Below are 22,305 nucleotides of genomic sequence, written 5' to 3'. Positions count from 1 at the left end.
GAGCAGGGCTCCACAGACCAAGTAGGGATAAGCTGAGGCATGCTGTCTGTCACAGGCAGGAAGGGTAAAGAGAGAGCTAGTACTTCAATGGTGCCCCTGTCTTCTAAATGCCAGTCTCATAGAGGTATGGGCCCCTGCTGCAAAGGTGAAGATGACGGTTTGTGACGTTAGGCCCTTGGGCTAGGAATTTAATTTTCTTTTCCATCAAGTTTTGAAATGATATTGCTCTGTTTTTCCCATGAGCACAGGCAGACTAACATAGATGTGAGAAAGAGACAGAGAGACAGAGAGGGGAGTACAGAGAAATTATATAGTGGGTGGAGTTCAGGATAGGTCTGTGTTGTGCTAGGCCAGTACTTACCTGTGTGCTGAGGGAGTTTGGAGGAATCCACACAAGTTTCCGCTTCAGTACAGGATCCACGCAGGCTCCACGGTAGAAGAGACTCTGGAACGGCGCCAGAAAGGGAAAGCATTCTAGGAAGAAAGCAGCAGGAATTGAGGCCCTGCTGGGCACTCACGGTATGCACAAGGCTGGGTGCAGATGCAGATTTGGCTTTCTGAGCTCCTGGAAGATCCTTCAAGCACAATAAGGGAGGAAAAGACCTCAGTTCAAAAGTTAACGTAACAGTTAACCGTTTACAGAACACAGCAATCCCACTTAACAGTGAAAGCTCTGCTCTTTAACTTAGTCTTTTCTCCATCCTTCAACTTTTATTGTCTTCAGTTCAAGGGAAAGAATATGTGGTCCTTCTGCCCTCTGCTCTCTCTTAGCTCACGTCCTCCCCCTCTGGACTCCACAGTCTCACACTCCTTGCTATGATTTGTTTCCTCGAGATTCATATGCTGGAAATTTCCAGTATGGACCCCAATGCAATGGCAGTGAAACACGGTGGGACTTTCAGAGGGGTGGGGCCTAGTGGAAGGTGACTACAATGTGATCATTCGCAGGAGGTTAATGCTGGTCTCCCAGGAGTCCATTGGTCCTAATGAGACAGCACCTGGTTCCTCCCCCATCTCTTACTTCCTCTCATTATGTGATTCTCTCTCTGTCTCTCTGTCTCTCTCTCTCTCTGTGTGTGTCTCTCTCTCGCCCTCTCTCTCTCGCCCTCTCTCTCATACTTCCATGTTGTAATGTATCCATGACATAGGCACAATACTGCTTGAACTTGTCAGTCAGTGAAATAGTGAGCCAAGTAAATCTCTCTTTCTGTTATACTACTCAGCACCAGGTACTCTGTTATACCCAAAACAGATCTGGACATCTCTCCAGCTTCTTGGGGGATGGATGATAATATAGGCAGAAACAAGGGATTCTTGCTGGACTAGAGTTCCAAAATAAGTCTAATAAGTCTACTAGAGTTCCTAATGGGTCTATGGGCTATGGTGGTATTGTCCATGGGTTCTTTAAAAATTCCATGCAGTTCTCATGACCCAAGGGAACCTCTGCTTGTCCTATATAATACGACTAAGGAAGACCACACCTCAGATCTCTCTCAGCCCAAACATGTCTGTGGAAACCACCCAATAGCCCATATCCCATAAACCCAAGGAAAGCAGACTGTACCCCGCACAGCACACTGTTCCTTGTCCCACCAGTAGAGCCACGAATCATGTCTTTTCTCATCTCTGGAGTTCTTGTGCCATCTGCAGACCTCAGCCTTTTATGCCTCCAGCTGTGTTGAACACACTTCAAAACTTTCTGACTTCTACAGAAGCCCTCACAGGCTGGGATTAGAAAAGAACACCTCTACCTTCTCTTTCAAAGAAGGCACTAGTCTGTACATACATATCTATCCATGGATGAGTATATAGACAGATGGCAGATGGACCAGTAGGTAGAATAAATGATATTTACATCAATGGGATCATGCAGTTTTTAATAAAACATATTGGATTCAGTTTCACTTGAATCTAACAGAAGGAAAATCAACTGGAATTGTGAATAGCTAATCAATATTCTTACTTCACAAGATATTATTTCTTAAAGGATACGAAAAAATGTTGAGGAAAACATGATTTTCAGTTATTAGGGCTTTATCCCTGCACATCTTTCAATGTTATCCATAACTGAGTGACCCTGTGCTATGAAACAACATGACTTATTATTCCTCTCTCCAAGTCCTTCTGTCTGTATACTATATATTATTATCTCACATTGTTTGGATTTATCCCATTTACTTTGGGCTAAGATTTGAATCAAAAAGCACCACCCACCCCACCCCCGCCAAGTCTCATGTATTTAGAAGTGGGGCTTTTGGAAAGTGATTAAATCGTCAGAGTGCTCATCAATGGTTTAATCCACTTATGAATTCATAGCAAAATGTGCTTGTAGAAGATAGAGCCTGTTTGGAGGAAGGAGGTCGTTGCAGGTATAACTGGAAAGATATATTCTTGTCCCTGGCCTGTTCCTGTCTTTCTCTGTCTCTTTCCAACCCCTTCCGCTTCCTGGCTACCATGAGGTGATTGGCTCTCCTCTGCCAAGATGATTCTGCCTCCCCACAGGCATAAAAGCAATGTAGCCAATATACCATGGACTGAAACCTCTGAAACTGTGAAGCAAAATAAATCTTTTTCTCCTTTAAATTGTTTCTGTCAGGTATTTTGTCCCAGTGACAAAATGTTAACTAATATACTTTGTATTCTCTAACTATAATTCTTGAGGAGCTTAGTACAAAATCTATGTTGAAATGGATTTAATGCACCCCCTAGTCATGTTATACAGCTTCCCTATTTTTGATTTTTATTCTTCTAGATTAGTTAGAAAATTTTTCATGGAAATTATATTTGCTGCATGCTTTTATCTTAGTGAGTGTATTCCCCAGGTTTTTAGGGAAGGACATTCTTTATTGGGTATGATATCTGTTATGATTTGTGTCTGGATGTCACCCTAACGTGTCATACAGTCATGGGGCGGGCTTCTAGAGTTTATGATTGATTCATGGTCCAATGTTGGGATTATGGGTGTGAGTGCTATACCTGCCTGGGGTGGGTTATTTGCATACAGCGTAAGGGAGGGAAACAGGTTGCTTGCTGCTGTTCCTCCCTTTTTGCTCTTGTTGCTTTTGCTTTCTGCCACCATGAACTGTTGCCCTCTGCCATGTGCCATTCTGCCTTGGAGCCAGCCAAATACAGACTGAAACTTCCACAAACTGTGAACTAAATATACTTTTCCTTCCTTAAATTTGGGCATCAGGTATTTTGGCTCTGCAGTGAGACAAAAGTAACCAAGACAATATCCTTGACTTATTACTTCTTCCTTTAGAATTTAAATTAGTACAACTATTATGAAAAACCAGAATGATGGTTCCTCAAAAAACCTGAAATAGAAGTATCATCTGATCTAGTAATCCTACTACTCGGTGGGTATATATTGGAAAGAAATAAAGTCAATGCATTGAAGAGACATTTGCACTCCTGTGTTTATTAAAGTACTATTCACAATAACTAACAATAATCCATCAATGGATGATTAAAGAAAATGCAGTGTATATGCAATGGAATATTACTCAGCCATAAAAAAGAATGAAATTCTGTCAAGTGAAGTAAGTCAGGCACAGGGACATATACCACAAGTTCTAGTTATATGTGGAAGCTAAAAAAGTTGGTATCATAGAAACAGAGTAAAATAGCGGTGACTAGAGCCCAGGAAGGGTAAAGGGGAGGAAGGGATGGAGAGAGGATGGTTAACAGGTATAGGGAATGGCTAAACAGGGAAACAGCTTCCAATACTCTATAGCATGGTAGGTGTTGTTGTTTCTATCCAGTGTCCCCCCGCCTCCCCAAGACCCTCACATGCTCATAAACAGGACTTTTGGAAGAGGATTAGGCCATGGAGGCACACTATAGCTGACTAGCTGGTAGGAGGGCCTGGGCTTGGTCTCAGGAGGTGGGTTGCTGGGATGTGACCTGCATCTTCCTCCCTGGTTCCTCTGTTCTGTCTCTACTTCCTTCCTGCCATGACATGAACAGCTTTCCCCTGGCCAGGGCCTTCTGCCCTGCCTTTTCCCTGTTTAAGCTTACTGGACATGGACTGTTAGTCAAAATAAGCCTGTACTCCTTTAAGGTGCAGGTGTTGGGTATTTTGTACCAGCAACAAAGACAGTGACTAAGACAGTAGGGTAACTATATTTGACAGCAATTAACTGTGTGTCTCAAATAACTACTAGAGGGGATTTAGAATGTTTCAAAGACAAATGATAAATGTTTGAGGTGATGGATATGCCAACTACTCTGACCTGATCACTATAGATTGTTTATAGGTATTAAAATATCACTCTGTGCTCCATAAATGTTTAGAATTATTGTGTATTAATTAAAATACTTTTAGGCATTGTTCAATTGTCTTCTGTAATTAAATACTATTGGCAGGGGGCAGAGAGCGCAGTAGGGGCCAGTCTGATTCTCCCCCGATAGTGATTTGCTTTTCATGCTATAAAACTTAAGTAGAAATCGAGAAAGAAAAGGCATGAAGTTTGGCAGGAAAATTATTTGAAATTTGTGGAAAACATAATCTACCAATTCAAAAAGCTGAGTAAACAGCTAGTAGGATAAGCCCAAAGAAAGGCACAACATAATTAAACTTGTAAAACTAAAGACAAAATTCTGAAAAAGCCAAGAAGTAATGCTGCATTACCTATAAGGAAATGTCAGTTTGATTGAAATCACTGTTCTGTTTTGGCTTCTGAAACCATGAATGACAGAGGAAAATGGCATAACATTTTCCACATGTCTGTACTTAAAAAGAACTCAGGAGTCTTTATCTTTCAAGACTGGAGGATAGCTAGGGGTGTAGCTCAGTGGTAGAGCACATGCTTAGTATCTGTAAGGTGCTGGGTTTGATCTTGAACACTAATGAATGAATTAATTAAAAGTTTAAAAGTGTGATCCCCAACAGGTATGCACACACACAAACACACATACACAGACACACACACATACACACATGCACATACACATGTACAGAGAGTGAAGTGAAATAAAGACTTTCTCAGATGAAGAAAAACAGTTTGTTGTGATCAAATACATCCTTAAAAAGTATCTAAAGAAATTTCTCCATGCAGAGAGAAAATGACAAAGTAAGAATACTTGAAACTTCCAAAAGAAAGACCATCAAAGCAAGTTTTGAAAGTGGGTAAAAATAATAGGCTATCCTCCTTCTCATGAGTTTCTTAAATTAGATTTGATGACTGAGGCAAAAATGATTATAACACTATCTGGTATGACACTCAATGAATGTAGAGCAAATATTTGAGACAAATATATTTTAAAAGTCAGAAAGTTTAATGAAGGTAAGTTTTGTACTTTTTTCTTTTTTCTGGTACCGGGAATCAAACTCACAACCTTGTGCTTGCCAGGCAGGCGCTGTGCCACTGAGCTAAATCCTCAGCCCCAGTTTTGTACTCTTCACTTGAGTTGGAAAAACACTGATACCAGTAAAATGTGACACTGATAGAAACTACTAAAAAGACTATATAGCTGGGCATGATGGCACACACTTGTAAGCTGAGCACTCAGGAGACAGAAAGGAGGATCACCATGAGTTCAAGACCAGTCTGACTATACAGTAAGACCCTGTTTCAAAAAACCAAAACTGAATATATATAATAAAATTTTAAAATATTCAAAAATGCAATTAATAAATCAAGGTAAAATCCTAAAAATTGTTCAAATAACCCAAAGAAAAATAAAAGAGAGGAAGGGGATAATAAAATGAAAATTAAGTTTGCATTAAGCATTAATATACACAAAAAGACAAGCTACACACTGGGGGAAAATTGCAAACTATATATCCAACAAAATACTAGTATCTATAAGCAGTCTCAAAACTCAATAGTTAAAAAGTCCTATTAGAAAATGAATAAGAGACATGAAGGGAAATTTCACCCGAGGACATGTATACAGATAGCAAATAACTACACAAAAGATGTTCTACATCACTAGCATTAAAGAACTGAAAATTAAAAATTAAAACCACAGCACCATAGCAATACAAATCAGAGCAGTTACATAAAAGATAATCAAGATTATCAAACTGGTGAGAAGGTGGAGAAACACGATCCTCATACACTGCTGGTAAGAACATAAAATAGCATAGCCATTCTGGAAAACATTTTGGCAACTTATTATAAAGCTAAGAATGCAACTGCCATTGCATTTATGGGCATTTATCTCAGAGAAGTTAAAAATATGCTTACCCGAAAAACCTGTACACAGAAATTCACATCAACTTTAATTATAATAGTTAAAATCTGGAAGAAACCCAGATGTTCCTCAGGAGGTAAATAGTTAAACTATATAACTATACTCTGGGGAGGCAGAAAGCAATAAAAAAGAACAAGCTATCAATACATGCAATAGCCCAGGCACGTCTGTAATCCCAGCACTCAGGAGGCTGAGTAGGAAGATCATTGTGAGTTCACAACCAGCCTGGGCTACAAAGGGAGCTCAAGGCCAGCCTGAACTGCATAGTGAGACCCTCTCTCAAAAAGGCAAAAAAAAAAAAAAAATACATATAATAACTTCATTGAATTTTTAGGGACCAATACTGAGTCAAAAAGTCAATCTCCAAAGATGACAAACTATATGATTCTATTTGTATAATTGTTGAAATGACAAATTTGTAGAAATGGAGAACAGACTGGAGGCTGCCGGTAATTAGGGCTGAGGAGGATAAAAGTGAAAGAAGGTGGATGGATGTGACCAAAAAAAAAGTAACACCAAGGTCTTTGTGGTGATGAAACTGTTCTGTATCTTGACTCTACCAATAACACTAATATCTTGGGTATTGTATTTGTAAAATCTTGTAATTGAGGAAACTAAGAATCTGCAGCTACCTTAAAAATAAAAGTTTAAAGCTTTTTTTAGAACACTTTTATCTGAGGTGTATTACCCAATCTTATTTATCGGCCTGTAAAAAACAAAATCCATGCTTACTTTCTAAACTAGGCACATTGAAATTCCAACTACATTACTGTTCTGGGCCCAGTGAAGAAAGAACAGTCAGTGTGTTTTATTCATTGTTGCTAAATCTACATATATATATTCCTGATCTTAAAGGAGTCTGATAAAACCAGTACCAACCATCAAAAGATTCGGGGACTGGGAGCTAATTTCCATACTCTCTTCCTAAGACCAAAAATAGTAACATAGCCACCCCTTCTAAAAATCACAGCATTCGAGAAGAGAGCATACAAATTAAAGGAAAGTCTAACCATTCTAACTCTTAATGTAAAAAGGTAGGAAATAAAGAGCTGTGATTCTTCGAGGGAGAAATAAATAAATCTTAGTCACAGAGCTATAGTGATTGGATACTGGGTGAGGGATAACAGGAGCCACGCCTCAACTCTGAAAATGAAGTTTCAAAAGGCAGGAAGAAATAAAGCACCAGGATATGCCACCCTCTCTGGCCAATGCTAAAAATGAGCTGAATGTCAAGATTAAAGAGAGAGGCTATTCTATTCATTAGAATTCTCCAGTCAGAAGTGGGGGCACACACCTGTAATCTCAGCTATTTAGCGAGCTGAGGCAGATTCACAAATCTGAGGCTAGCTGGGCAGCTTAACAAGACCTTGTCTCAAATGAAATAAGAAGAAAGAATTCTCTGAAGTAGAGCATTGATTTTCTCTGCAGGACAATGCCTCATCAGATGGGACAAGCTAACAAAGCTAAGGTTACTGAGGGTATCAGGAGACATCTGAAATAGACCATGTGAGGGGGGAAATTTGAAACAAATTCAAAAAACACTTTCCACCTTCAGGAGACTAGAAAGTAAAAGAATTTAATCATATTTAATCAACAAAGTAGATGCTAAAACCTGAGTAGGCCAGTGGAATGACTCAGTACTCACAAAAAGCAAAAGTAGCTCAATACACTTTAGTACAACAATGGGACCCATTATTCCTAAGAGCAGAGCCCTCTTCTTTTTATAGATTGGATAGCATTGTTGATAAAAATTGCTTTCTAGACAATGGATTAGTTGATTGCCTAGTAGTTCTACTTACAGGAAAGCTACAGCAGAATTGAATCACTGTTCACCTTTCCTGGACTCCACGAGAATGGGCTGAACACGTCCTGAAGTGAAGATCACTTTTTCCAGTAAACTCATGAAGATGCAATATGTACTCTGGCAGGAAGGAAGAAAGATCACTTCTTGTGAAGTGTGTGTAGTTTTCTTGAGATAAGACTCAGGCACAAGTTCCAGGACAGGAAAGCCCAAGATATGAAGACTTACTTTTAGTATGGCTCTGTAGAATAGCAAAGGCCAATTCTGAGGGATGAAAATGAAGAACAGTAACATGTGGAAAATGTTTGATACCCCATCAAACTTCCTATTTTATGAGTTATTCTAGCTTCTGCAAACAAGCTCTGACCAAGCACAATGTTTCCCAGTTCAGAGACAGAAGCTCAACCGACAGTAGCAAGGATTCAAAGCTTAGCCCTATGAACAACTCATGAACATGAAATATGGGGCAGTATGTAGAAGGGAAGGCCATAGTATACACCACACTCACTCATAATGTGCCAAATAGGGGCGTTGCCATTTTAGGTTCCTAACAAGGTGATCAGGCCAGTTACAACAAAAGGCATACTTGCTATACCTGGTGCTATGATAGACATGGGAGGAAGTAGCTTGGCTCATTGGTGAAGTTTGAGTCATTCAACTGTGTGAGCTCTTGCTCTTTTAGTGTTTCTCTCAGCCAATTAGAATAAGCTAGCAAAATAAAATCACAGAAAAGATAGGAGGTCTCCCTTTTCCTACAACTAAAGGATTAAAACAAAGACTCACAGCATCTCTGAGTCTCAAATTCTAAAACCGGCAATTATAGGCAAACTTACCTGTGAGATTAAGCCAGCAACTTGCAATGATTGGATGTGGAACAGCCCCCAAAAGCATGCTTGTTACAGGCTTTGTCTTCAGCTTGGCACTACCAGGAAGTAGTGAAACATTTAAGAGTGGGGTTTGGGGGTGGTAGGTTATTGGGAGTGTACCTTGAGGGGCTATGAGGACTTCAGTCTCTTTCTCTTTTTCTTCCCTGATGATGAGGTGAACAATTTGCTCTGCCACATGCTGTCCACCATTGCCATCAAAGACTCCTACTAGAGGCCTAAAAGCAATGGGTCCAACTGATCAGGAACTGGAACCATTAATACTGTGAGCCAAAATAAACCTTTTTTTTCATAGGTTTATTATCTCAGGTATTTTGTTATAGTGACAGAAAGCTGACTACCACACAAAGGAAGTTATTAGATTGCTGGTTTAAAAGAAGTGGGTCAACCTGAGAAATGGATATACTGTTATATCAGTCAGAGTTTTACTAGAGAAACAGATCTAACACAAGACATACAAAAATTATAAGATTGGCTTATGATGGTCAGCCACAGAATTGGATGAGGAAGCGTGCAGATGGTGTCTGTACACTGGAGACCAAAGGATTCAGTCCAAGGCCTGGAGTTCACTGCAGTGTTCCATGCAAGTCCATATCAGGAGGCTGATGGGTCTCTGACAGCAGGCTGAAGGATTCAAGGTGGAAGCTGAAGAGTCTGCACTAGAAGCCAGGAGACATCAAAACTGAAGGTAAAGACTGGAGCTCCTCTGAAGAATGGAAACTCATCTGTCTTTCCTCATTTCTCTTTTATACCATCTAGGCAGTGAAACACCCTAGGGTGAGTCCTCTACATCCTAGGGTGTAGAATTGCTAAGCCAATTTAGTTAAGCTTCTAAACTTCTCAAGTTGACATAATCAACCACTACAACTGTATATGCCCTTTTGAAATAACTTTCCTACAAGAAGCATATGCAAGCATTCTGAATAACCTATTGTACTATCACTGTAATTCAGAAGGATGTTATATCTGTACACTGCAAGAGAAATCAGTTTTAGATATAAAGGAAAATGCAAACTATATAAAACATGATGGAAGCAGGAAATGAGGTTAGACCTCACAGAACAATAATATAGAAAATTAGAAGTCGAACTTGGGAAATGTTTCCAGAACACAGAAAGAAAAGATCCTATGATAATGGATAAAAGAAGAGATCTGAATGGTTATAAAAAGAAGAAAACATGAAAAACTGCTAGATGATATAAGGGAGACTAGTCCAAGAATAATTGGAATAAGTGAAAAATCAGCAGATAACACAAATGGCATAAAAAAAAAAAAACCTGTTCACAGAAATAATGGAAGAAAATTTCACAAATATAGGGAAGGAAATAAACATACAGAGAAGTAAGGCATATGGAAGTCCAAATAGCTATGACCAAAAAAGAATCACTTCACACCACACTGTACTTAAAATTCCAGAAGTCCATCACAGGGACAAAATTTTAAAAGCTGCTAGAGAAAGGCAACATATCTGTGGGGAGCCAGAACTGACTGTTTCAAAGTTCAGGAGCATCTGAGGACACTTGAGGACATCAACCTAATGTCTAGCACAGGTGCAGAGTAGGGTATGGTTATGTAACCATGACTTAGCATTAAACAACCATGCATGTGTCAGAGAGGCCAGCACATAAGAATGTAAATATGTGATAAGGACATGTATTGAAAGGGAAAAACTATACAAGAGAAATTGTTCTTCTTAAAACTTTGTTTTTTTTAAACTGCCTAGCTCTGTAACTGCTTCACGTCTTTGTAATTACTTTCTCTACCCCTGTAACCACAAGAGTATAACTGAACATACAGGATGCCTAATTGTATTTTTGTACCAACCTTCATAAACTGATGTAATTAATCTACCCTTATAACAATGATCTTACCCTGCTAGTTAATCAAAAGAATTGCCAGGCTGTTCTTTCTTACCTTTGTGCCTCCTGTTTGTGCATCATATAAAAGCCCTAAGCCACTAGAGATTGAGGCCTGACATTCCGGGTATGATCCCAATTGGTGCCCATTGATGTAAATAAACCTGCCTCCAAATCCTGGGTGTCATTTTGGTGTTTTTGCTTGCTGTTGCAGCATAAGAGCTAACTGATAAAGATGCAGGCTGCTTCTGGAAAACCCTATTTTCAAGGTCTAGGGCAACATGTCTATGAGTAATGCAATCAGCTGCAAGAAACAAGAAGCATGAGTGTCAGGGGGGGTAGGTCTTCACAGGACCCATATAATCAGAAACCACAATGCAGCTCCTTTCTTTCTGCTCTGCCATCTTTATTTTCTTAAATTTTATCCTTTTACTTGACTTCTGTGTCTCCAGGCATCAAATTGCAATTTAGGGAGGAAACTTAGTGAAGAGGAAGGGAAAAGAGCAAAAAAGTAGATGAACTTTCTTTTAGTAAGTCTTTCCTTTTTATTCAGAAAGGGACTCTCTCCAGGGACCTGTGCTTACATCACTCTGTTCAGAGCTATGCTCCATGCCACAACTAGTTTTAAGAAATCTGTGTAGAAAATTGAGCAACTACAGCTACATGGTTTGCTGCCCTCAACAAAACCTGACTTCTGCTGCCAGAGAAAAACGAAAGAACTAGATAATGATTAGGCAAGTAGCAGCACCTGCCACATGCAATAATACTAAAAAATAGAGTGTGGCACTTGAAAATAACCCCGAAGTATTCAAAATAACACACTGAGCTTTAAATATTTTTATTACATTTTAAAAATGAAAACAAATTGAAGAACCATAAAAAGAGCAAAAAGTTCATCAAATGAAAGAAGGAAGTGGTAATCAGTTATGGTAAAGTATTAATTAATTAATTAATTATGGAAATTTAAAAGAAATAGAGCTGATAAATAGCTATGCTGAAAATATTAATAAGAAATACAAACTATAGGCAAAACTAACCCAAACAAAAAAGGGGAAAAATGAAAATATAAGAAATAAGAAATGGAATATAACCAGAGGTACACAGGAAAAATGTCAATTATGAGACAATATCACAGTACAACTTTTACCAACAAATGAGATGACTGATAAAATTAATAATATCTATACAGATACACATTTTCACAATATGCTCCAGAAGAAGTTAAACTTCTTTTAAATAGAAAGATAGGAAATATAAATAAAAAAAGAAAAATACCTCAATTTTTTAATAGAATTGGGATAGTCATACTGAAACCTGGGAAGGAGGGAGGGATGGAGGGAGGGAGGATGGACCGGCAGGGAGGGGGGCAGTGAGGAAGGAAGGAATAAGTGAATCATGTTTATGAACATAATATAAAATATGAATATATTAAATCTGGGTCCAATTTAAATAAGTGACACATCACCACCAGGAAAACAAGTGTTATTAAATATTAGAAAAATCCATACAGATAATTTGTATTCACAAACCAAAAATAACAAAGCATATAAACATATTGGACAAGTATCAATAAAGGCATCTGATTAAATATGACAGTTCTAGAAAAAATTAAAAGCTTAATAAAATTACAAATAAAACTTCCTGGATATAATAAAATTTATCAGAAATCACTTTTAGAAATAACTAATGGTAAAAAAAATCAGAAAGAAAATAACTGTATTTGATTTCATCCTGCTTATTCAATATTATTCTGAAGGTTCTACCCAATGCAATCTGTATCTCTCTGAGTGCTAATCTCCCCTTGTAAGGAAAACAGTCTTTGTCTAGGGTCTTCTCTAATAACCTCATCCCACCTAAAGACCCTACAGTTACATTAGGTGACACTGAGGGTTAAGACTTCTGGGTCTGAATTTGAGAAGGACACATCTCAGCCCACAACTCAGAGATACCCTGGGGCTGTGGCTATTACACAGGCGACGGTGGCCCACAGGTAGGTTCTCTCTAAGCAGCGTGGTACTTAGCCTGCCCTCTACAGAAGTGTACTTCCTTCTTCAAGGCATAAGGTGTACAGATTAGCCATAATCATGAGGCTCATTAAAGGAAGATGCTCTTACTCTGTCCATGAGGCTGTGAGCTGAATTCTCTGGGGGTGAGGGACAGGGAGTAAAGGTGAAGTCCCCTTCTGGACTGTGGGAGCCATAGAAAGTTCTCACCACAGATCAAACGAAGATTTCCAATTGAAAGCAGAGAGAATGCAATCATGCCCTACCCAAAAGAACACATAGACAGAGTTATTTTCCAACTCCTGCTGGCAGCTCTATAAATGAATGAACAGATTCCGGCTTCTCCATGGCAGATAGAAACTGGCCCAGAGTGAACCACCATCCCACAGATCCAGACTCACCAGCCACTTCTGTGGCCCAGAGCTTCCTAAAGCCCTGAGCAGGCTTTAGACCTCCCTCCGTCAACACAGAGAAGTCATTTTAAGTGAACACATTCGCCTTGTTGTTATATATTCCCTCTTGTTATTTTCAGAAATAAAATCAGCTGTTAATTAGCCAGTCCCAAAGCAGTAAGCATTCACTTTTCTCTTTCCGCACAAATCAATGCATTACCCTTTTCTCATCTCATTCTGATGTCTTTCATCATGTGTGCAGCTCAACAAACAGAGTTTGCAAAACCAGAGTCACAAGTCTTGAAACAATAGAGAGGCATCTATGGATCGGACTTTCTCAACACTTGGGGGTGTGTGCGTGTACATATATGTGTATGTGTACATACATGCGCACACATAAACACCAATAACTGGAGACTCCTGCAACAGGATGAATCCGATCAATGACTCAGTGTTATAGCAGGCCTGCATTTACTAAGAATTGTAAGAAGAACATTTTGCTCAAGAGTAAAAAGGAACCACTATCCGAAGCCAGGTGATACCCATCATATCCAGTCTCGGAGAGTCATCTTTATCTTCCTACAATTAAAGTCCCATTCTAATTCACTTCCTGCCGAGAAATCCACACAGCTTTTGAAGAGAAAGGGTCACAGTCCCCAAACTGCCACCAGGGGGCATAAGCACTACATTTATTGCTCATCCTTACAGCCCGGGCTTTTCAAAGGGGCTCCACTCGCCAGACTTTCTGCGTCTCTAGCCTCCCTGGATGATCAGCCTCCTCGGGTCCCAGCACCTGCAGTGACACCTCTCACTGCACCCCTCTCCAGAGCGGGGACAAATGCTACGTCCTCAGATGGAAAGAAGGGTGCAAGGGCAAACTCTCCCCTCTGGACTTACAAGGACCCAACCGTATTGGTGAGGGTAGAGCCCTCTTAGCCTAATCACCTTCTAAAAGACATCCCCTCTCACTGAGGATTAAATTTCAACAACAACTTTGAAGGAACACGAACATCCAAAATAGTACTATGCTGGGCGCTGGGGGTTTGGCTGTAAGACAGTCCAAATTCGCACCCTGGTCAAATTGTACTGTAGTGGGAGGAGGAAAATCGCACCATCTAATACCGCAGCCAATACCCACATGGGTAAATTAATTTAAATGCAATAATTTTCAATCACATTAAATTAGAGTGATAGTTTTCAGTTGCACTAGCCATACTATACAAGGCTTAGTAGTGACTGTGGAACAGTAAGGCGTAGCGGCTACTACACTGGGCAGCACAGAAATACAGGATATCCAGGAGATCGGAGCAAGGGCCTGGGAGAGAGGGAACCAGCACTGAGATCATTTTAGATATGGTAGTCAAAGGCGGCTTCTCTAGAGAGACGACTTTTGAGCACAGGCTTGAATGATCACATTTTTAAAAACTTCGTAACAATCTTAGCAAGGACCTATGTGAAGACAATAATAAAACTTGCCTTACTGATCTGAGTTTTGAAGAGCAAAAGAAAACAAAACAAAACAAAAAGACGTACAGCTGGTGGACCTAACATCTAGGCAAGGGAGAAGAGACGAGGGGAAAACACACACACAAGGCCTGAGCAGGGCTCTGACCGGCGTGCAAAGGCCCTCAGCAGGCCGCACCGATCCCTTCTGACACTACGCTGGCCCTCTGCTCCCTGCACTAAAATGCTCTTCTCTTCCCCATCCGGTTGTTTCTTATTTACACACAAGGTCAAGCCTCACCTGGGCAACTTAGCAAGACCCTGTCTCAAAATAGAAAGAAGAACGGGGGTGCGGAGAGAAGGAGGAGGAGGAGGAGGACACGAGGGAGGCAAGGGAGAAGACGATGAAGGGACAGGGAAGGGGAAAAGAAAGGAAGGAGAGAAAGAAGGAAACAAGCAGGCTTCAGTGCAGCGCAGTGCAAAGGCTCTGGCTCAGTCCCCAGCACTATACCAAAAAAATGTCTATTGAACTAATGGGTATTAAAACTTTAAAAACTTGAGTTCCTCGGTATCTATGACAGAAAGAAGCACTCACGCCCTACAACACTTCTAATTTTCACATCATTTTAAATACAGAAAATTTGATTTTTGAGTGGATTGACCCAACCCAAACAAAACCGAAACAAGACGGTCTTTGATTTTCCAAGAGATCATATAACCTGGAGTTGCCAAATTTGACCACTAGATGGTGCTCTTGAACAAGTGAGGTAAACTGTTCCTTAATTACTCCTGGTGTGAAAAAGATAAGCCAGACACCCAACAAAAACAAAAATACCTCATGCGTTTTTGATGGAAGCTTAAAATCGTACAAAGAAGAGCTGATGTTTACTTTTCCTACAGCACAGTAAGCACTGTTCGAGGCGCTGCGCTCCATGCGATGCTCCAAGCGCCCTAATACTGTTTCCTCATCTATAAGATGGTTTCAGTAAAGAGGCTTATGCTGGACTGACTTGCGCAAAGCTGCAGTTTCAAGTTGCCAAACTCAGGCTAATTCCAGAGCTCAGCACTCACATTCCCAGCAAAGCCTCCCTTTCCTACCCGGTGTGAGCAACACTCAACCTCCTACCCCACCCTCCCCTACCACCTCCTCCACCTCAGGGATAACGTGTTTTCTCCTTTCACTTCTGCAACCCCAGCACCTACCTCGATGCCTGGCACATAAAAGGTACTCGATGAACCTGCTGAATATTTACTTCTGTCTCTGTCAACCTGGATAAAGATAGCCAAATCCGCCCCCGAGAGAAGGATGCATTTGGGCTGCTGATACTGAGACTGAGCAAACATAGTAAAAGCCACACACAAGGCCTCCGTGAGTTCACCAAGCAGTGCCCACCAAGCACTGTCCAGGGGCAGATGGCCTCTTTCTGGACACCCAGGAAGGTGTCTTTTCTGTACCTTTCTATATCTTGTCTTTTCCGTTAGATGCTTCCACAGCTAGAATGGAGAACATCAACTACGCATGCCAAGCCAACCACGCGTAAATCCACGCGCAAGGAGTGCAATCCCAGCAACGTCTCTGCATGGCACAGAGTGTGCAAAGGAAGCTTGGAGCGCCACAGTGATTTGCCCAGGTCACCTCATAAAACGACAGAGCTATGCGTGTTACTGAACGTGTGGCAGACTGCAGGGGTCCAAAGGCAGTTACACAGGGAAGAGGGATTCAGCCTTTTCTTCTGAATTCTTTTGTAATACTGGGGATTGAACTCAGGGCTTCACACATCTAGGCAAGCACTCTACCGGAGCTACATCCCCCCCACAACACTTTTTAAGATAGGATCTTGTTAAATTGCTCAGGCTGGTCTGAAATTTGTGAGCCTCCTGCTTCAGCCTCCTCCGTAGCGGGGCGCCTTAGACATGCAGCACTACTCCCAGTTTAACCCAGACATCTTAACAGAGCTGAAACCAAGGACCAGATGGGACTGTAGACCTCAGTGGATATCTGCATGGAAGACAGAGGCAAATATGGGTCCAGATGCTTCCCCAGCTTCCAGGGATTTGAAGGAATCCTGCAGCACACTAACACTCCTGCTCATGTATGTATTCAACTAATACTTTCTGAGTTCCTGCTGGGTGGCCTGCTCTTTTCTAGCGCTGGGACACAGCTGGGAACAAAGCAGATAAAAAAAGTTCCTGTGCCTGTGTTTATACTCTAGTGGGAAGGGACTGGGGATATAACTCAGTGGTGCACTGTCTGCCTGGCAAGTGAGGCCCTGAGTTCAAATCCTGGTCCCCCCCCCAAATAAACAAACATCTCAATCTATATTCTAGTGAGGGATACTATACACTTAATAGATAAGTGACTTTTCTACTATGTTGGAAGGTGTGATACACTGTGGGGAGAACTGAATCAGGTATGCAAGCAGGACAGAGCTCATGAGTTTTTGTTGTTACTGAGTTTTTGTTGTTACTTGGGGGTGGTGCTCAATGTAGGGACACTCTGCCACTGAGCTACATCCCCAGTATTTTTTTTTAATATGTGTTTATTTTGTTTTTGAGACAGGGTCTTGCTAATTTGATAGGAAGAACTCATATTTGAAATCCTTCTCCCTCAACCTTCCTGGCACCATGGTACCCAGTTGAGTACTGAGATTTTAAGTCACCTTGGTTGTAGTTCATTTTTTTGGTGTGGTGCTTGGGGTGATACTCAAGCCCTACATGTAATTCTGCAAACAGCTGTCCTCCGACTATTCTTCAGACCAAGAAACAAACTCACCAGAGGGTGAACCAAGGCCAGAAACCCTAGAGACCCTGGAGGCTCAGGAATGTCGGGGCCAGACATCCGGGGTCCTGTGCCCTGGGAGTGAGGTCTAGAAAAGGAGGCAGGTGTGAGCTCCAGGTGAACATACCCTCTAGTCCCAAAGATCCCACAACCCTCTGGAAAGGGTGGGGGATGTCATTTCTTTAAAGTTCAGCTGTGAGGGAGTCTAGCAGGAGTTAAGGGATCATGAGATCCCTATCAGCATGAGGATTACCCCCCGTAGTGTGACAGAGTTCTCCCCCTCCAGAGACAGTAAGAATTCAGCCTACTGTTTAGCTTTCGCAGTTCTATGGAGTATGAGAAAGCCTAGTATCGTTGAGCAAACTCGACCCACTTCTGCTTGAGATTCAGGAATCTCCCTTCTTGCCCCAGGGCTTTCCAACTTGTCTCTAGGTAGGTACTAATGTCAGCAAGAACTCCCCTCCAGCAAGTACTCTAAGGCCCCAATCACATGTCAATACTGTCCATCAAGAATGCTTAAGAGGGGTGTGGGGGGACAAACCTGTTGGTCTGCCATGGTCCTAGAATGCCCTATCTACTTTATTTTCTTAAGCAGTACACAGATGCAGAGCAGTACACAAATTTAAACAGCTTCCACCCTTCCAATTCAACACTCTGGAAATAACAAATGTTAATAATTAGGAGGAATTCCTACATAACCCAATAACAGGCAATGAAATTGAAGCAGTAATAAATTTACTAAGAAAAACTCAGGGCTCAATGGATTTACGGCCAAATGCTACAAGAACTTCAGGGAAAATCTAATGACAACACTGAATGATACTGGAAAGAATGGAGTAGTCCCAAAGGAAGTTGGCATTACCTGGATTCCAAAACCAGACAAGGATCCAACCAAAAGTACTACATGCCAATGTCTTTAATGAACATAGATGTAAAAATCTTCAACAAGATACTGGGGAACACAATGCAATGAATCATCAAAGAAGATCATACCTCATGGCCAAGTAGCATGCAATGATGGTTCAACACATGCAAATCAATAAATGTAATTCATCACATAAAGAAAATCAAGCACTAAAAGCCTATGATCATCTCAATAGACAAAGAAAAAGCCTGACAAAATCTAACATCCTTTCATTGACGCCCTCAAAAATAAAAAATGCAACAAAAACTGGGCAACTGAAATGAACAGACATTTCTCAGAAGAAAAAGTACATATGGCCAATAAGTAGATGAAAAAATGTTCAACATCTCTGGCCATTAGAGAAATGCAAATTAAAACAACAGAGACTACATCTTACTACAGAAAGAACGGCTATCAACAAGAAATCGAATAATAACTAAAGCTGGTGAGGCTGTGGAGGGAGTTGTTCTATAATCCCAGTGAGATTGTGAAGCTAGTACAACCACTACATAAATATCAAGATTCCTCAGAAAACTAAACATAGAAATTCCATTTGACCCAGCTATCTCCCATGTAGGTACCATCCTAGAAGAGTTAAAGATAACATATTACAGTGATACACACATACCCATATTTACAGTGGCACAATTCATTACAGGTAAATCTTGGAAGCAGCATATATGTCCATCAATATCTGAATGGATATATGAATATATGAATGGATAAAGGATAAATATATGACTGGATAAAGGAATGGATAATGGATATGAATGGATAAAGGTATTTACACACAATAAAGTATTGCTCTGTCATAAAGAAGGATCAACTTGAGTCATCTGTAGGAAAATGGATGAATGCACCTTGGGGCCATAATGCTAAGTGAAATAAATTAGACACCCAAGCTTAAATATCACATGGTTTCTCTTATATGAGAAACCTAGAATTAAAATAAAGAGCAAAATAGAAGATAGATAATAAGAAATAGGGAGATAGGTCTTTTGCAAAGTGGAAGGAAATTAAGGGATGGAGAAAGGGGGAAATGAGGGAGGAGAAAATGATGAGAAAAGAACTAAGATACCGACCTTAATGTACCTGTACAACTCCCCACAAGGAATGTAGTTATTACACACTGCAAACACGTTCTAATGAAAAATTTTAAAAGTGATTAGGATGGTTTCAATGCCAACTTCTTTTTGCTCCTACAAACATAAACTAATGGGTGGATATGATGGTTATGATAACTGCTACAAATGTCAAATCTTCCTTTTCCAATAAGTAGTGGCTCCATTTATATCTCAGTCCAGAATTCTCCATTGCTGAGAATTCACCTTGGGACCAGCACCTTGTCTTCTAGGAAGAGGGAGTAGAATACTTTGTCTTTACTTTAGTTCTTACGTCTTAAGAACCTATCTGATTCAAAGTTCTCCTCAACACCCACCCAGGTCCAGCTAGACAGCTAGTCTCATTTGCCTCTTTCACACCTCCTCCCTCTTCTACGCACTTCCACTTTAGAGTTGGGATTCCAAAGACGGGAAGGAAAAATAAAATCATGCAGCCTTTCTTCTGGCAGCGGTTGCTTCCTTGTCTGACAGGAAGCCATGCAGTGCATTGGGTACATGTATATGCTGCCTCTTTGGGGTGCATTAGTCAGTTTTTCAGAAGATCTAGCCTGCTATCAGTGGGGGTCTTGCTAGTAGGATGCAACTCACCATCACGCAGCCCTCTTCTACACAGACTGTACCGTAAGGATGGCCTTTAACCCCTAGAAAGCTCCTGTGGCCTCACTCTGACATATGGTCGCCCCTTGTGCACCTACACTCTCAGCCCATCCTATCTCCCAGCCCCAGATGCATGCAGACTCTGCTGGATCAGCAGGTCTGAGGCTTCCAGAGATAAGCCATACTTCTTAACCTACTAAGTTGTTTCAGCACCTAGTCTTCTAGGAAGAGGGAGTAGAATACCTCCTCTCATGGGAACGAGAGGATAAACGGTTAAGTTCTTGCCCCACCCCACAGGAAGAGGGGATAGCACCAGCTTTGCTAAAAAGATATTTTCATCCCAATAGCTAGAAGCACTCTAAATAGAATTTGAGATATTTGGTTTCTCCTGCTACCAATTTTTAGTCAAATTAAAGAAAATAAGGGAAGCTCACTTGCTCTAAACTTACCTGGTAACATTCATCTTGTGATTTCTTGTTTCTATCTTCTGTTTCCCACAGACAAGTGCATTACTCTACCTCTTTAGGTTGTACTGAGGGTTAGGTTAACAAAAATATAGGAAATACTTAAGAAGTTACCAGTTGTAAAAGCTATTATTTCTTCATATGATCTCCTGTTTTTCTTTCACAAGCCAATATTTTCTTACAGCTTATGCAAAATGTTTTTTTAAAAATATTTTGTTTCCTACAGGTAGTCATTGCTTTACAGTGTCGGTATTGATTTTATATTTTTAATATCTGGTTTTGTGTTTATCCATGTCATCATCAACCATTATTACTGTCTTCTTGGGTAGTGTTCTTAGTTGCATTTTATTATATAACAAAGTATTTGATAATGACTAGTGACAAACATGTTTGTAAAAAATCAAATGAATTTTTTCACCCTAAGAAAAATTTTTTGTCCATTTTTTAATGTAAAGAAACAATCATGATGTAATGTTGGTTCACTGTCTTTTTCTTAATTAGACAGTGATTAGCGCACAAAATAACCTGTTATTCAGTTTGAGGTCAGTGAGAATCAGAAACAGTTTTCTGTAGGTGATTCATTGAAGAATCACATATATTCCAAAAATGTAGGAATAGATTGAAAAAAAAATATGGGTTGACAGTAGTAAAATGATTTGGTGCTGTAAAAAAAATATTTTGTTTCCTGTGGGAATATTTTTGTCAGATTTTTTAATGATTTGCCACAGAATCAATCTTTCCCTGCCTTCAGCATGGGACCCATGTTGTACTTTCTTCCTTTTCCATTCTTTTTTTTCTTTTAAAGAGAGTAGTAAAAGAAAAAAAAAGAACAATAGCAGCATACCAACATCACAAACTCCATTATCTTTTATGAGGCCACCCAGAACTGTGAACTACACATGCAAATCTCTATTGAATAAAGACATAAGAGCGCATACTATTCAGTATTTTTTATAAATTGAGTTAGAAATGAAACTCCATGTAAGAATAAATTTTATCAATTTTTTCTGAAAAATAATTTTTTCTGAGAAGGTGTTTAAATACATTCAGCCAGTAAGGAAAAAGAAAAAGTGCTACCCTGAGTTTTATATTGCCTTCCCAACCAAAATCTTGGGGACATCTTCTCAGACAGCTGCAATCTGCAGCCTCACCAAGACTGGACTAACCTTCGGTGTGTTTGTGGTTTTGAACTTTACTGTTTCCCATAAGGATTAAATGTCTATTTAGCTCTAAAGCTACTTTAAGGTCATTCCACTGGATCCTTCATGCTTAATTTTATGCTACTCATCTGACTAGGAAGTATTCTGCAGTCTTATTCTAACAATTGGTAGGGCTACAGTTCTTTGAATTCTAAATAACTATCAGGTCTTCTTCTGATGCTGCCTGACCAGTTTTATGGTCAAATGTCAAATAATACAGAGGAAAAAGTAATTAGTATTTTCTGGGTGAGATAGAATAATAACCAGGCCCTAGAAGAAAATTCTTGGTTTTGTAAGAACAAACATGAGGCAAACTAGAGGCCTGTGAATGCTGAAAGATGATGCTACACTTGGGGAATCATCCTTCAGTCCACCTATTCTTACTGCACATAATGTGCTGAGGTCATTTTCTACCAATTATTTACACCTGGTGTAGCCAGGGCTGCCAAAGCACACTCAGGTGGAGAGAATGAATGAGGAAGGGCCACTGGGGAAATTCAAAGGACCCGTGGGAACTCCTAGAGAACCTGGGGATCTGAGACGTCTATACTACCACCTGGGAGCATGCTGCTTTGTCTTCTACTTGGTGTAACCCACCCCCTCTGAGATTCCATATTCTTTGCCCTAAAGAAACTATTTTCTCTGACATCTTTCTATCAAG

The sequence above is a fragment of the Chinchilla lanigera genome, unplaced genomic scaffold, assembly GCF_000276665.1.
Source record: "Chinchilla lanigera isolate Chin_1 unplaced genomic scaffold, ChiLan1.0 scaffold00062, whole genome shotgun sequence".
Lineage (NCBI taxonomy): Eukaryota > Metazoa > Chordata > Mammalia > Rodentia > Chinchillidae > Chinchilla > Chinchilla lanigera.
The sequence above is the reverse complement of the archived record's forward strand: the minus strand, read 5'-3'. Positions refer to the sequence as shown.